At 42.1% G+C, this 16,369-nt stretch overlaps 1 protein-coding gene and 1 pseudogene across 2 annotated transcripts in view; one reads left to right on the top strand and one right to left on the bottom strand.

Annotated features, from left to right (window-relative positions):
• Positions 1 to 16,369, bottom strand: part of BMS1 (BMS1 ribosome biogenesis factor) — a 68,061-nt gene that overhangs the window by 43,475 nt on the left and 8,217 nt on the right. Inside the window, exon 1 of one of the 2 annotated variants that reach the window (XM_087862924.1) lies at positions 1,367 to 1,567. The exons of the other annotated variant lie outside the window; for it this stretch is intronic. The gene's annotated coding sequence lies outside the window, so the exon portion shown is untranslated. Of the gene's footprint in view, positions 1 to 1,366; positions 1,568 to 16,369 lie in introns of those variants that run through there. 2 annotated transcript variants of the gene reach the window in all.
• LOC123800329 (striatin-3-like) lies at positions 1,074 to 11,032 on the top strand (annotated as a pseudogene).

Below are 16,369 nucleotides of genomic sequence, written 5' to 3'. Positions count from 1 at the left end.
ATGCTATAAATTAGATTTGCTAGTTATTTCTGCTTAAATTACTTTTTATTCATCTTCTCTATATCAACACTATTTTTGCAGTATGGAAATACTCTATACCTATACTTTTCAATACAGTGGCCACTTACCACATGTGGCTTCTGAGAACTTAAAATGTACCCAATGAAACTGAGAAACTGAAATTGAATATAATTTTAATTAATTCCATTCTAAATTTAAATGGCCATATGTGACTAGTAGTTACCATACTGGACTGCTCAGCGGAAAATATCAATTGGACTAATGAAGTAGTTTCCAAACTTAAACCATCTTTAAGACATTTTAACAAATTAAAGCATTTTAATAATCCTCCAATATGACAGCTTCCGTTACTTTTAGTACCTGTTGATTCTGTAAAACTTTTAAATTACAATAATCATTTACATACATTTTAAAAAACAGTAACATCTAGATGTGTGAGATATGGTTGGTTGTGGGTGATGCCTGGAGACCACATGGATCTGCAGAAACCCTTACAAAGAATTCTGAGTGTCCCAGGAACTCATGGAGCATAAATTGAGAACCACCGAATTAGTGAGCTTTTTTAGGAAACCAGGCTGCATATAATCTGAGCACTTGGCTAACTAAAAAGAAAAAGAAACTAAGAAAAAAGGTCACTTCACTCAGTTAAGGTACTGAATTAATTTCAGTTCAATAAATATTTGTGTCTGCCTATGATGTACTAGGCATTTTGCCAAGAGAGGCTGTGATCTGACAGCGAAGAAAATCCAAATAGTATCTTTCATGCCTTGCAGTAAAGGGCCACATGAGAAGGCTGCACTCGGATCAGAGACTTCCCACGGACACACACAAGCGCAAATAAAAAGTCCACATATACCAGCATAATGTAATGAAACACCAGCCAGGAGTTAGGAGAGCCGAGTCCTAGGGAACGCTTTGAAACTAAATGGCTACGTGATTTCAGGACGTTATTTTTCTTTACTACGTGTTGGTCCCAAACTTGTATTGACACTTTTCTCCCTTTCTTGGGGAGCGGGGAGAGGGACGGGAAAAGCACAATTTGGAATCAACAGATGTGGCCCAGGTCTGAGTCACCTGCTAGGATTACCCCGTCAAGAAACGAACTTTCTTCTCCCTGTCACCTCTCCACCCCGTTCGGGCTCTCTACACGAATTCATTCAGCCAGTCCCAAGGACCTCGGAGCAAGACTCCGGCAGGTACTATGTGTGACCGGTCCAGCGCCTAAGGCGCTTCTCAGAGGCAAAAAGTGTCCTGGCAGACTTTGCCAAGGACGACTCGCAAAACTCTCAGAGCCCCAGTCCCCGGGGCCCCACCGCCGCCGCCCCTCGTATTCCGCGGCCGTTACCGGGTTCACAACTGCTTCTTCTCAAGCCCGCATGGACAGCGCCGGAAACGGAAGTGCGCCCTACGCGCGGACTTTACAGGCCGGTAGGAAACAAGGCGACAGAAGAAAGAGACCGGCCAGAAGGAAGGCTTCTGATTGGCTGAGGACGGTCCGGCGACAACCGCGTGGTGGGATCCAACCTGAAGCCGCGCCCCGCTCCGCCCCGCCTCGCCCCGCCGGATTGAATCCAATCCCGGCCCAGCGGGGACGACGGCCGCGCTGTCCACGCTGCGTTGGGGCTAGGAGCCGCATTCGCCGCGCACACCCACGTTCCCGGGGAGGCCGTGGCGACAGTGCGGCCTACAGCCCGTTCCTCGGTGTAGGACGAAAGACGAAGTAACATATTTAGTCTCGGTCAGCCGTAGTCATGGCACCCGTCCCCTCTGAATGCCACCGGCATCAGGTCCCTCCATGGCCTATTGGAATATCCCACGGTTGGGAGTCTCTCTGGCTCATCTGCCTGCTCATCTTTAAAGATGACAGAGCTGGACATTCTCGGACTTCGTTAGTGCGGTAATTCCCTCTTTTGCCAGCACCAAGACTGAGGGCAGGGACAAACTCTGACCCAGCACGTTCTCTGTTCCTGGAAATAGAGCTTTCCCTGGAAGAACGCAGCCTCTTGCGTTTCTTCCAGCGCAGGTTTGCCTTCCCAGGGCCCTGCCCATTCCCACCTAAGGGACTGCCTTGAAGTTCATCTAACCCCCATCTCAGGTGAGCTGGATGTCCTCGTGACTACAAAGCTGTGTACATTTTCTGAGTTTATGTCTCCCTCTTGTCTTGAAGGTTTTCTTTTCAGTATGATCTCACCAGTGCTCCTGAGGCTCAGTTCTACCCCCACAAAACTAGGCTCACTTTGGTACGTGAGACCTCTATGCTTCATGCTTTTCACAGTGATCTCATTCTCTCCCTCAGCATCCCACAGTTATTCACTCTGCGGTGCTAGGAAGGGCTACCCTACAGGAAACACACTTCTCTCATCTGTCAAGAGTGTGTAATTTTGTAACTCCCTCCAACAGTATCCCTCTCACTTCTTGGAGCTTTCAGTTTACAGGTAGATAATCCCAACATTCTCTTGGCTCCATGAGTCCCACTCTTGTCCTCTGTCTTACATCAGCCCCTCACTCTGCCTGTGACCAGACCCTAGACCTTGTCAGGTCCAAGGATTGCAATCCCCGAAGCATCCCACACTGACTGCCACCTCCCATCATACCAGGTTACTCCCTCTAATGCCCTGAAACCGACTGTAATCCAACCAGTACCTCCGACCCAGAGCTTAATACCTTCCTCCCTTGATGACTTCTTCCTTATAATAAGCTAGCTTAAACTCCATGGGCAATCATTATCATCAGTGCCTTGTATACTGCCTCACCTCTCTGTCACTCATCATATCTCCTTGGTGAAATAAGAGCCCTGGGTAAACCCAATTCTCCATCTACTTACTGCATGCTACAACAAATGGCTGGAAGAAAACCCGGAACCATGCTGCTAACTTTGCCTGGTCTATGCCATTCTTCCAAACGAGTATTTCCCATCTCCTCTTCTCTCTTCATCTTTCCCACCACCTTTCCCCTCCTTGCTTCTGACGTCACAAAAAAAATGGAAGTGGAGACTCCCACCGTCACAGACTTTCACCATCACATCCACTCATGCCCGCCTCTGCTGCCTCCCTTACTGTAGGTGAACCACCGCTATGTCCACCTAAAGGAATCCTGCACTCATGAGTGCAAGATCCCGTCATCTACAGGGTATCACTCCCCCCAGTCTATTCTCTCCCCAACAGCATCAGTTTTGACTGGACTATTCCCATCACCGTACAACACGCAGTTATTCCTCTCATCTTCGAAACAAACTCCTCTTGGCCCACTTCCTATAACAGATACTACACCTTTTCTCCGTGCCCCTTTGTAGCAAAATTTCACAAAGGAATTGTCAATATGTTCTCCAGTTCCTCTCCTCCTATTCTTAGATTCTTTTTGCTCCCAGCACACCTCCCACAATCTTGGCTGCTCCTTCTCAGCCTTTGCTAAAGGTTCTTTCACTCCTACCCGACATGTTGAAGTTAGCCCACAGGACTTGGCCTTTGATCTTCTTCTCTTCTGTGTCTGTACTTCTTCCCTGGGTAATCTCATTCTGTCTTGTAGTTTTATATGTCATCTGTATCAGTTAACAATTTATTGTATCTCTGCTACAAATTCATTCTTAATTGCCTACTCTAAAAATTTTTCCTTTGACACTAGTATATGTTAATTTTTGTCAGTAGGGGGCGATGGAGAGACTTTGCAGGAGCCAGCAGTCTTTCTCCCTGATTCTACTCTGCTTCTTGGCCAGGCTCCTGCAGGTGGGTCATTTTTCCAGGGCCAGCGCCTCCAGTGTGTGGTGACCAGCAGCGCGCCACGCTTTCTCCCCTTACCCCCACCTCCTGGCACTTTTGTCATGGATTGACTCTCCTGAGACACCTACCTCTTCCCCAGCACCCAGACAGGGATTGCCAGCAAGTTCCAGTGGTAGAACACTACAGAGACCGCCATGACACCAGTGGGGCGTAGTCATACCCCTTCAATAAGGTCTAGATCTTAGATGATAAGACTTGGAGTTGAGGAGGGGGACTCTTCCTGAGCCTTCTATCCCTGTCCTAGGGTAGTGGCTGCTCCTCAGATCTGCCATTCTTAATATTCTTTAGAGTTCTCTCCTTATGAGCCCATATCCCGTTGCTCCAATTCCCTGTTGTAGTTAATAATGCTTAATGTAAACTTTTCCTGTTCATATTACAGTGAGTTTCTCTTTCTTGATTGATTGGACCCTTACCATTACATCATCATTTGCCAACAACTCCTAAATTTATATCAATGACTCAGACCTCTTTCTTGAACTCCAGCTGCCTCCCTGACCTATCCATTTGTTTTGTTTTGTTTTGTTTTGTTTTGTTTGAGATAGAAACTCCCAATTATTAATGCCAAAAAAAAATTTTACACATCATTTAAAGATACACAATAAATCAGTTATGTCCTGGTAATGGAACCAAATGGCTTGGGGACAAAAGTATGGGGACTCTTCATGCATACATTTACAAATCTTTTGAATTTTGAATTATGTGAATATATTATCTACTTCAAATTAGAATAAAAACAAAAATTTTAAAAACTTTCCAAAATCTTTTCTGCCAATTATCTTATTCTCCCCCATCAAAAAGTTTATGTGTGATGTGATGTGTGGTGGGGCCGTTAAAACTGAACTGACATATCCATTTGTATGTATAATAGACATCTCAAATGTAACATGCCCAAATAGACTGCCTGCCAAGTTTTTATCTCAGTTGATGACTGTTGTAGCCATAAAGTTGATTAGGCCAGACTCTTCAGACACATCCATGTCTCCTCTCTTTTTCTATCCTCCATATCCAAACTGTCAGGAAATTAATGTTGACTTGACCTTTAAAATACAACTAGAATCCAACCACTTTTCACCATCTCCCATACTACTACTCTGAGCTGAGTCCCATCTTATCACACATGGATTAATGCAAAACCTCTTGATGATCTTCCTGCTTCTACCCTTGCCCTTGCAAATTCACAGTGCAGCAGCCAGAGTGATCCTGGTAAAACATAAGGTGCCATTGGGAATTTAAATTGGTATAAACACTGGAAAATAGTTCAACATATTATTACTGAGCATACACTTATCCTATAAGCCAGTGACATAAATATATACAGAAAGACATATACAAGAGTGTTCATAGCATTATCCAAACTGGGAAAACAACAAAAGTCCATCAACAAAAGCATGAATAAACTAGAAATATTGATACAATGGAATAATACGTAACAATGAAAATAAACCACCATGAGGGACAACATAGATGATGTTTAGTAAAAGAAGCCAGACACAAAGGAGAACATGTTGTTTCTGTTTAAAGTTTGAAATTAGGCAAAATTGACATATGGCAATGGAAGTCAGGATAATTGTTACTTTTGTAGAGGAGGGGAATATATGACTGGGAGGGGTCTGTGGACAGCTTCTGGAGTGCCTAGGAACATTCTCTTTACTCCTCTGGTGTTAGTTGATGGGTTGTTGACTTTGTAAGTAATTATCGAGCGGTACACTTGAGCTTTGTGTGCTTTCTGAGTATACATCCTATCCTATTCAAGTTTACAAGTCATATTATAAGTCAATGTATATTCTGTTCATGTTTATAAATCATGTATTTTATAGTCAATAAATTGCCATTTTACATTCTTAGCCATTTTTCTTTCCTATTAATACTTAACTATGGATTAAGATTTCCCATGTATATCTAGGAACCTTCCAGAGATTGCCGAGGGGCTTCTTAGAGAAAGTGATTCTTAGTCTATTTGGGGTAATAGATCCCTTAGAGAATTTGATGCATGTCCAGAAAAATGTACTTTTTTGTTAAAATTTCACACATTTTTGGACCCATGAAAGCCTACAATAGCCCAGATTAAAGTTTTCCAGAGTCTACTTCTGAAATCCTCAGGAGTTCTCCTGCAGGGAGAGGAGCAGATGCCCAACCCCAGATGGGCCTACAGGGAAGAAGGGGCAATCTCCTCCACATTCTTTGCCAGTGGGCCAGGCATGAGGCAGTGTGTCCCTAGCCCACAGGGGTATGCCATGGAGAATGGACAGCAGTCAGTGAGGCTCTTATTCAGGTCAGCTGGAGGTGAGGCTGTTCAACCATCGCATAACCTGCTACCGTTATCCATGGCCTCAGGGGGTGACTTCTGGGCCACTTATCAGTGGGATCACCGTGTCAAAGGTTTATTATGAGCGCACTGTGGTCAAGCAGAGGCACCCAGAGTGTGTCAGGTTGTGCGGCCACCAGCTCAGTCCCCATGGCAGCATAAAGATGTTTTGTGTGAAGGACAGGACCATCTCTACTTCCTGGGTCTTCCACTTGCAAGAAAAGGACTTGTGTCCCGGAAAAGAGAAATGCTCAGGGTGGTAGAAGATAGTATAGGACAAGCACCACTCCTCTGGGCTCCTCACCTGAAAACTCAAGATAAGCCTCATCAGAGCAATTTCAGAAACAGGCTGGAGGACTTGGGAAGGTGGGATTGGAAGGGCTGATGGCCACAGGGAGTCAGAGATGGTCTAGGGCCATGGTCTTCAAACCCTAGCAAACATTCAGAATGTCTCGTAGGGCTCATAAAAACAGAGATTGACAGTCCCGCCTGAGTTTCTGATTCGGTAGAGCTTGGGTGGGGGCTGAGGATTTGCATTTCAAGAAGTTCCCAGGTGAAGCCGCTGCTGCTGGTCCTGGGACCAGCATTGAGAAGCACCAGTCTACAGGATTTCGGGTTTCCAGGAGGCCCTGCCCCTATGGATGTGTTACCTGTCCAATTGATCTTGGAGATTCAGGTCCTGCCCATAATTGTGGCTTGCCAAATCCCTCTGTATGGCAAAAAGTATGAGCAGGAGCCAGTAAGAGCCACTTCCTGGATGTAGCAGAAGCCAGTCAAAGCTCCTATCTCCACAGTTCATCTCTCAGTAGCGTCAGCCTCCTCTCCTCTCACTTGCACCTGCTGGGAAAGAGGTGTGGACCTGGCCTCCAGAATCAGCCCTGGCATTCATCATGGGTGGCAGGTCACTGAGCCTCACTGGCCTCATGTCCTAAATTGTCAGGTAGGTGAAGGCAGGCAGGTACTCACAAGAGCCATGATGACTCAAACATGGTCAGGGTCAGACACCCAAACTCGCCCCATGACTCAGAGGCCTCGAGGGCAGGCCCAGCAGCCCTAGGGGTCCAGTTCTCCTCTGCCATCCTCAGCTAAGCAGCATATCCAGTTTGTAGAGAGGAGAGTGAGACTTAGAGAGTCTGAACACTGCTTTGTTCTTCTGCACTCTATAAATCTGAGCTCTCTTGCTCAACCCAGAGCCCTTGCTTTCTCCATCGAGCTACACACTGGGGCTGCCTGTGAAAAGTGCTAGGATGGGAGGACACAAGGCAAAGTCACCAGCCCGAGTGTGTCTGAGGTGGCAGCGGGCCTGCTGCTCCTAGGAACCTGGATGGATCTAAAAGAGAGAGAAATGGGCCACGACCAGTCAGGTGGAGCTGTGCATTCTGGCCAGGCTCCTGGCCAGACCCCTGCTCCCCTTTCTCCTTCCCCTCCTCCTACCAGCATCCATGAATACCCACTTGGTACTAGGCCCTGGCAATCTAGAAGCCATAGGGACAACCCTGCCTTCAGTGACCTCACAGCCTAGCTGTAAAGATCAGACACATCATGTACACCTAGAAATGAAGTAGAAATAAATCAAGAAAGAAAACCACCACTTATTTTGGGAGCACCCAGGAGTGACATCCGGGTATGCCCTTCTGGCTGCTTTATTCAAGGCTTGTCTAGTAGCAACCTTCTAAAGCCCCCAAGGAGTAGAAAAGGCTAGTGTGATTGGGACAGAGATGGAGAACCATTTCCAGGCCAATGAGTCCCTTAATTCCACTACATGGCTTTCTCCCCATACTCATGTGGCTTGGTCTAGGGAACATCAAAGTGGTTTCAGATATAGTATGAAAAAAAGTCTGTGCATTTGCTCTATCAATGAGTACATCTGTTTTCACTCAATAAGCTGTCAATATTTATAAATAACCCACTATCTTTGGGATAGCTTAATGATGAGATAATTATATTTAGAGCTTCACTTGATGGGGACAATTAGATAGCAGAAACCACAGTAGTCATGTGGTTCTAAACGATGGTATCTAGGCTGCTGCTGTTGGTTTGTCCTGAAAGCAGCCCTGAGATTGTTATTTAAAAAAAAATTTTTTTTTAATTTATTGGTGAGAGAGAGAGAACATAGTGGAGGGAGAGGCAGGCAGAGGGAGAAGCAGGCTCCCCACTGAGCAAGGAGCCCAACGTGTGACTTGATCCCAGGATCCTGGGATCATGACCTGAGCTGAAGGCAGACACTTAACCGACTGAGCCACCCAGGCGTCCTACAGCCCTGAGATTTTAAACTCATTGTTCTGTTTATCTATTACCACTTAACAAACCAACCAAAAACTTGGAATAACCACAAGATTTTGGGATCTTTGGCCAACCCAAGATCACAAAGATTTTTTTCCTTTGTTTTCTTCTATAAGTTTTATACTTTTAGGCTTAACATCTAGGTCTATATCCATTTTTACTTCATTTTTATATATTGTAGAAGGTGTAGATCAAAGGTTTTTTTGCATAAGAATATGTAAATGTTCCAATGCCATTTATGGAATATCCTACCCTTTCTCTACTGAATTGCCTTTGCATTTTGCTCATAAACAGTTCTCCATATATATGCTGGTCTATTTCTGGACTCTATTTTCTGTCCAAGTAATATATTTGTCAATATTTATGTCAATACCACCCTGTCTTGATTGAGGTAGCTTTATAAAACTTGAAACCAGGAAATCTTAACCCTCCGACTTTGCTCTTATTTTTCTAAGTTGTTTCATTATTCTAGGTCCTTTACATTTCCATGTGAGTTTTACAACCGACTCCTCAATGTCTGTTTTTTCATGAAAGCCACTGAAGCAGATGGACAAGGGCCTCTAAAGGTGGCTGCCAGCAGCTCCGTGCTCTGGTTTACAGCAGGGTATAGCGATGACCCTCCCCCTAGCTGTAGGCATCTCACCCTGTGCCCTGGTAGCAGAAGGGACCTGAGACCTAGGAGAAACATGAGCCTTTCTCAGAAGGGGTGGCTCGAGGAGCGGGTCCTGCGGCAGGCCCAAGCTGGCCCAGAGACAACAGTAGCCATCTGGGGATGCTCCACTCTATCTAGCACTGGAGATAGACTGGGTACACGAGCAGGTGGAATGGGCCAAACTGCAAACCCCGATAGCAGTTTTGCAAAGAAAAGGAAAAGATCAAGAAAACTTGAAGCACTTTGTGAGAATAATGGTGTTAGCATATGCACCAAAACAAGAAAGGGTAAAATATCACAAATTATACGGCACAAAACTGAACCATGATGATTTCAAAATGCCACCCTTTGAATCAGAAGAAACCAAAGATACAGAAGCTCCCACAGGACCTCAGAAGAGCCGGTGAGAGTGGAACAAGGCAGATGGCTATTAAGACAACATCTTTAGGAAGCAGGTTACACAGATACATTAGATGTACAGCGTCAGCAGCTCAGGCCATTACTTGGACTGTCTAACCCAGAACCAAATGAATCATTGGAAACAAAGAATTTAAAACAGATCCTGAATGGAGGGGAGTCTCCTAAGCAAAGAGGACAAATCAAAAGGTCCTCTGGTGGTGTTCTTGAGACATTCAGTTTCTGAGAAAATGCTGATGATAGTGATGAAGAAGAGGATAACGTCATGACTGAAGTTCAGTATCTTAGAAAGAAAAGACAAACCTTGGATGAATAAACACAAACTAGGTAATGAAGGTTTAGCTGCTGACCTAATGATCCCGATACTGAGAAAGAATGGAAAGAATTCGATTTTTGTGGGACTGAAGATGATGAAGGAGCTGAAGAAGCATGAGGTGCAGGGATGGCACAGAATGGGCTGAACCAATAATGTTTCTGTTAGGAGGAGGCTAGTCATTTTCTGTGGGTTCTGATGATGTTTTGTGAAGTGTAATGGGCCTGGAAACCTTGCAGACTTGACAGTAATAAAACACGCGGACTAGAGTTATGGCTTGTTTGGCTGTCAAAAGGGATGTCTTTCAAAAGACATGGAACCCCAAGTATACACTACATAGGCATTTTGATGGAGTACAGGCATTCACTTTTCAGCCTGTAAAACTTGCCCTGGTTACTGCGCTGAGGACCGCTCTGAAACTTTGGAACTTGGAAAGAAACAGCTCCTGCTCAAAAGAGTGTCTCTTTAGAGGTAAAGCCTACCTACACATGTAGGGCCTACACTGGCCGTGCTCTGTCATTTGCTATTAGTCCTAGTGGAGAACAGTGTTGTAGTGGTAATCCGGATGCAACCATCCAGTGGTAGAACAGGCCTAGCCCCAGTGTGGATCCTTATGCTACATGTGAACCAAATGTTCTAGCTGGCACTTTAGTTGCTTATACAGATGCTGTTTCTGGTCTTGGAATTAAAAAAAAAAAAAAAAAAAAATCAGTTACTGTCTTGTTCAGCAGATGGCACTGTTAGGTTATGGAATCTGGGAAAAACTAGCACGTATTTTCACTTAGAGACAAGCAGTGTGTAACACCTACATCAGTTCACTCAATAGCTGGGGTCCAGTTCATAAGGTGATCTCTTTCAACACTGAAAGTACAGTTAATTTATGGTTTAGAAATATCAGTCATTGGTGATGATTTCATCACAGATAGATGCTGGTTTACAATCCAATAAACACATTAACAGAGTAGTAAATCATCCCACACTTCCTGTTATAAAAAACTGCTAATGAAGATAGACACATCAAATTTTTGCAATAAAATGGGTAAAATGATCCATTCTATGGTAGTTCATTTAGATGCTGTTACAAGTCTAGCAGTATACCCTAAGAGAGTCTATTTGAATTTAGACAGTACATAGAAAGAGATTAAATTGGAATTTAGACAGTACATAGGAAGAAATTAGATAAATCAACATATGTTGTTTGCCATCCATCAAAAGCATGTATTACCAGTGTAGGGGCTGATACCCTTGCCAAAGTATTTGTGTGACTCAACAAAAACTTGCATCATAACAACAGATTTGCTTGGACAGAAAGAGGGTCTGCATCATGGCCATCAAGTGGTCACCGCTGTGAAACTACATGAGATCTGCCTGGTGAAGAGTATTCGGGGCAGGCATAAATCAGTGGAGGTCACATCTTAATGTCTGGCTCATTCATTTAACTGTAATTACTGTATTTTGTGGGACAAAGAAAGATTCCAGTATTTGTGGCCTGTGCTGCATATGTCTGATTTTTAGGTGTCTTAAGCCAATGTGGAGTCTGATCTTACAAAGACTCGTATTTTGGACTGTGTTCTGCCTTAGGGTTAGGAATGTGGTGCTCTTGTTGAGGGGAAGTGAGCTATAAGAGCAGCTTTTTTTCATCTCTTGGTGATCTTCTGTTTATCAGAGGAATGCCACAGATTTCCTTTTTAACTTATTTTGCTTAAAAAAATTAAAAATAAACTTATTTTGCTTAAAAATTTGACTTAAAATATTTTAGCATCAGTTGCAGAAAATGTTTGAATAAGATTCTAGTTTTTGTAAGTCTTTTTACATATTTAGCCTATCACAACAGTGGCCAAGATTGCATCGAAGTTTTTCTGCATTATACAACCCTACACAGGGATCTCACTGACCTGCTGCTGTGTAACTACCTCTTTCCTTCTTTTACGTAATATAGATAGCTCAGCTAAGTCATCCGATAAAGATGTTAAATCACCTTCATCATCACTAATTGTCTTCATAAACCAAGGACCATTAACTGTGTTAAAATGTAACAGTAGGGTTTAGTACTCCAAATGAACTCCTAAAAAAATCCCCAAGGGAAACAAAACCTAATCTTGGCATCCTATCACTATGTGATACTTTGTCCACTTTACTGTATTTACAAGTTTATTTATCAAGGATTATCCATTTTGCTAACAGCCTATTATTTATTTCAGTTTTTGTCGATCTTTAGATCCTTTCGTTAATGTGCTAAAGGAACCTGTCTATTTTGGAACTCTTTGAATATTCTAAAATAGACCAAAAAAGGAATATTTTATCATTTAAGTTACAAACCAAGGTGATTCCCCCAGATATGTGTCTTGGTTTACCATAATTCCAAACAAAACTACCTTGTTTAAAACTATTTGTACTAAAATTTCATTTGCACTACTAATAGTATAAAAATAGTTGAACCAAAATGCAGAAATCTGGACTAGTTATCCCTGTTTCATTTTTTCAGATATGCTTAATTTTATGGTGTAACTGAAGATTTTGTTTGTGTAAAGCATGATTAAGACAGTATTTTTCCTAGTCATCCAAAAAACTTTTATTTATTCATTTTAGAGAGAGAGTGTACCTGAGGGCATGTGAGTGGGGGAGGGGGTTGGGAAAGGGCAAAGGGAGAGGGAGAGAGAGAATCTTAAGCAGGTTCCATGTTCTGTGTGGAGCCCAATGTGGGGCTCGATCTTGGGACCCTGAGATCATGACAGGAGTTGAAATCAAGAGTCAGACACTCAACCCACTGAGCCACCCAGGCACCCCCAAAACATTTTTTATAATCAGCTTCTGAGTTTTGATGAATTTTGTAAGTTTTCATTTTACAAACTATGAATCAGCAAATTTTTAAGATTGTACCACATAGCAAACATACAGCTACCAAAAAATAATATATATAAAATGCATATAATAAATATTATGTGCCTGTAAAAAAAAAAAAGCAAGCCTGCTCGGATATTAACTCAGATTGCATTTGGCCTACATATCAATTTGGGTAGAATTGACATCTTAACAACAATGACTCATAACCTATCAACAGTGTATATTATATCTACATTTTTTTAGGTCTTTTGTTTTTCTCATCAATATTTTCAACTTTACAGTGTACAAGTCTTATTTATCTTTTCTCAGATTTATTCCTAAGTATTTCCTATATTTTAATGCTATTGTTAATGGTAATGTATTTTTATATTCAGTTTTTAGTTATTCATTGGTACTACATAGAAAAGATGCTCAGCATCATTAGTCATTAGGGAAATGCAAATGAAAACCACAATGTGATACCACTTTACACTAGTAGGATGACTATAATTTAAAAAATAGGACATAGATGTTGGCAAGGATATGGAAAAATTGTATTTTTGTACATTGATCTTGTATCCTGCGATCTTGTGAAACTCACTTATTCTGTATTTTGTTGTTGTTGACTCTATTGGATTTTCTGTATAGATGATCATGTTTCTGTGAATACAGTGATACAATGTGGATGCTGTTTCTTTTCTGCATTATTGTATAACTCTGGTTAAATGATTAACATGAGCATTCAGTCTCTTACATATAACATGGTGATAGCTGTATTTTTTCATAGGTTCCTACTGTTTCTTTTTTTCCCTCTCTTGCTCCCTGCCTTTGTGCACTGATGATCTTCTGTGGTGGTATGCTGATTCCCTTCTCTTTATCTTCTGTGAATCTACTCTAGGTTTCTGCTTTGTGCTTACCATACAGCTTACATAAAACATCTTATAGATATAATAGTCCATTTACACCGATAGCAACCTAACTTCAATTGCATACAAAAATTACTTTATTCTCTTTTGTTTTTAATGTCACAATTTACCTTTATATGTTGTGTACTCATTAACAAATTACAGTAGCTATAGTTATTTTAATACTCTTTTCCTCTAACCTTATTCTTAAGCAGTAAAACAACATCATATTACAGAGTTAGAGTTTTCTGAATCTCACTATATATTTACCCTTATAAGTGTGTTGTATATGCTCACGTTTTCACGTTGCTTAGTGTCTTTTCATTTTAGTTTGAAGAACTCCTTTCACCATTTCTTAAAGTGAGTCCAATAGTGATGAACTCCTTCAGCTTTTGTCTGGGAAATTCTTTGCTTCTCCTTCATTTTTGAAGGGTATCTTTGCCCAACAATATTCTTAGCTGGAAACCGTTCTTTCAGCACTTTGAATGTATCTGCTGATAGCCTAATCTTTTTTTCTCAAGCTGCTTGTAGGGTCTCTCTCTCTTTGAATTTTAATGTTTAATTTTGAATTTTGAAGTTTAATGTGTCTTGGAGAAGATCATTTGGAATTGAAATAATGGATTAATGTATTAGCTTTATGAACCTGGATATCCAAGTCTCACCCCAAGTTTGGGAAGTTCTCAGCCATTATTCTCTTTAAATAAGCTTTTTGTCCCCTTCTCCCTGTCTTATTCTGAAATTCCAATTCTGTTATTGGTTCATTTGATGGTTTCCCACAGGTCACATAGGTTTTCTTTGCTCTTTTTCATCCTCTTTTCTTTGTTCTCCTCTGACTGGGTTATTTCAAAGTGCCCGTCCTCTAGCTTCTGCCTGACCTATTCTGCTATTGATGCTCTCAATTGCTTTCTTTGTTTCATTCACTGAATTCTGCTGCTCCAGAATTTGTTTGGTCCTTCTTGTGACTTTTGTTAAATTTCTCATTTTGCTCATGTATTGATTCTTGATTTTGTTGAATTGTCTTCGTGGTTTTTTTTCTAGTTCCACAAGTTTCCTCAAAACAGCTATTTTGAATTCATTATCTAGTAGATTGCGGATCTCCATGTCTTTGGGTTTAGTATTGGAGGATTAGGATGATCTTTTGGTGATGTCATTTCCTTGATTCTTCATATTCCTTGGGGGTTTGCATTGCCGTGTTTGCATTTGAAGTAGCAGTCATCTCCAATCCTTACTAGCTGCCTCTAGATGGGTTATATTTTTTGTTGGTCCTGTTTATATTATTGGGCTTTCCCTGCTCTTATATGAGCACACCTGCTCCACATATCTTGCTCCCTCTTGTGGCAGAATTCTTAAGTGTGTATATCTCCTTTTGCTCTTAAAACTTACAAGTCAGCTGAAGATGACCTGTTTTGTTTTCCCAAATGTGGCAAAATAGCTTAAGTTTGTGGTTTCTCCCGTACCTGCAGAAACTGGCTTGCTTTCTGCACATACTCCACTCACCCAGTCTTGCTCTTGCTACTGCCCTCGGAAGTCCACCCAAGAAGCTGGCTACAAAGTGGGGGAAGGTGTGGGTTTGGCACTTGGGGCATTCGTGGTGCCCACGTATCAGCTGGGGGAATCTCAGGTGACGTTTTCCCAACGATTCACGAGTGGGCTTCCCGCTGAAGTCTAGAACACTGTCAGTAGGAACTGCATCCCTTTAATGCCCTTTGATTTTCTTATCTGCATCTTTCCAGATCTCCTCCCTTCCCACACTGGAGTTCTACTTTAATACTCTTGGTGATGCCGGAGAGATGGGTTTCTTTAGCAGCAGCCCACACAGCTGGGGAAGCCGGGCACTCACTTGCTCCTCTCCCTTTTATCCCGTGGGAGGGTTCCCCAGCCTCCTCTTTCTCTAAGCTGTGCTGCCTTGAGGAAAGGGATGAGGCAGGCAAGTTCCTCTTACAAATATGTCCAAAATTCATTTGTTTTGTTTTGGAGCAAGGGAGTACTGGGATTTCTCCTCTAGAGACTCAGGCTTTACAAAGGCTCTCTCATCAGTCAGTGTCTGCCCAACTCAGTGTTTTCCAGGTGTTCCTGGACTGCAGCCAGGAGGTGTTAGAATCATTTCACAGGTTCCTGTCAGACCATATGGGGATCTGCCTGCTTATTACATGATACACAGGTGGAGAAGACTCCTCCTGGGTCCCTTAGAGGATTGTGCTGGATCTCACAGCTCCCAAAAAGGTACTTTTGGTCATGGCTAGATGCTGAATTTTAGGTGTTGAAAGGGGGATGGTAAAAAGGAATGTCGTAGGTTGCCATGATGTTAATGTTTGCTCCCTTGTATTTTTTCTTACTTGGAATTATGAAAAAACTTAATCTTCAGGAAAGTACAGTATAAAAACTTATGTATATATCTTAAAGACCAAATTCAAGTTTCACCAATTGCTCTAATAATGCCCTTTTAAGAAGGATCCTTCAAGGGTCATGTGGTTTACTCAAGTGTCCGATCTTTCTAGTCTCCCTCAATTTGAAAGAGTTCCATTTCCTGGACTTCGTTTACCTTGGAATTTTGAGGATTATAATCTACTTTGTAGAATGTACTTCAATTTTGCTTTGCCTGGTATTTTCTCGTAATTACACCCAGATTATCCATTGGCTGAATTGTCATTGAAATGTTGAGTTTTCTCATTGCATCCACTCGGGTGGACATGTTGCTTACAGTCGTCCATGATGTTGATTAAACCATTACTGATAGGCTTAACTTTGATTACTTGATTAAGAAGGTGTCTGTCATGTTATCCTCTGAGGTATTTTTTTCACCCTTTATAATGAAATATTTTGTAGGGAGATACTTTGAGACCATACGATTCTTCATCCATTTTCATCTGCCAG

The sequence above is a fragment of the Ursus americanus genome, chromosome 6, assembly GCF_024610735.1.
Source record: "Ursus americanus isolate L20-20 chromosome 6, mUrsAme1.1.p, whole genome shotgun sequence".
Taxonomy (NCBI): Eukaryota; Metazoa; Chordata; class Mammalia; order Carnivora; family Ursidae; genus Ursus; species Ursus americanus.
The sequence above is the reverse complement of the archived record's forward strand: the minus strand, read 5'-3'. Positions and strand labels throughout refer to the sequence as shown.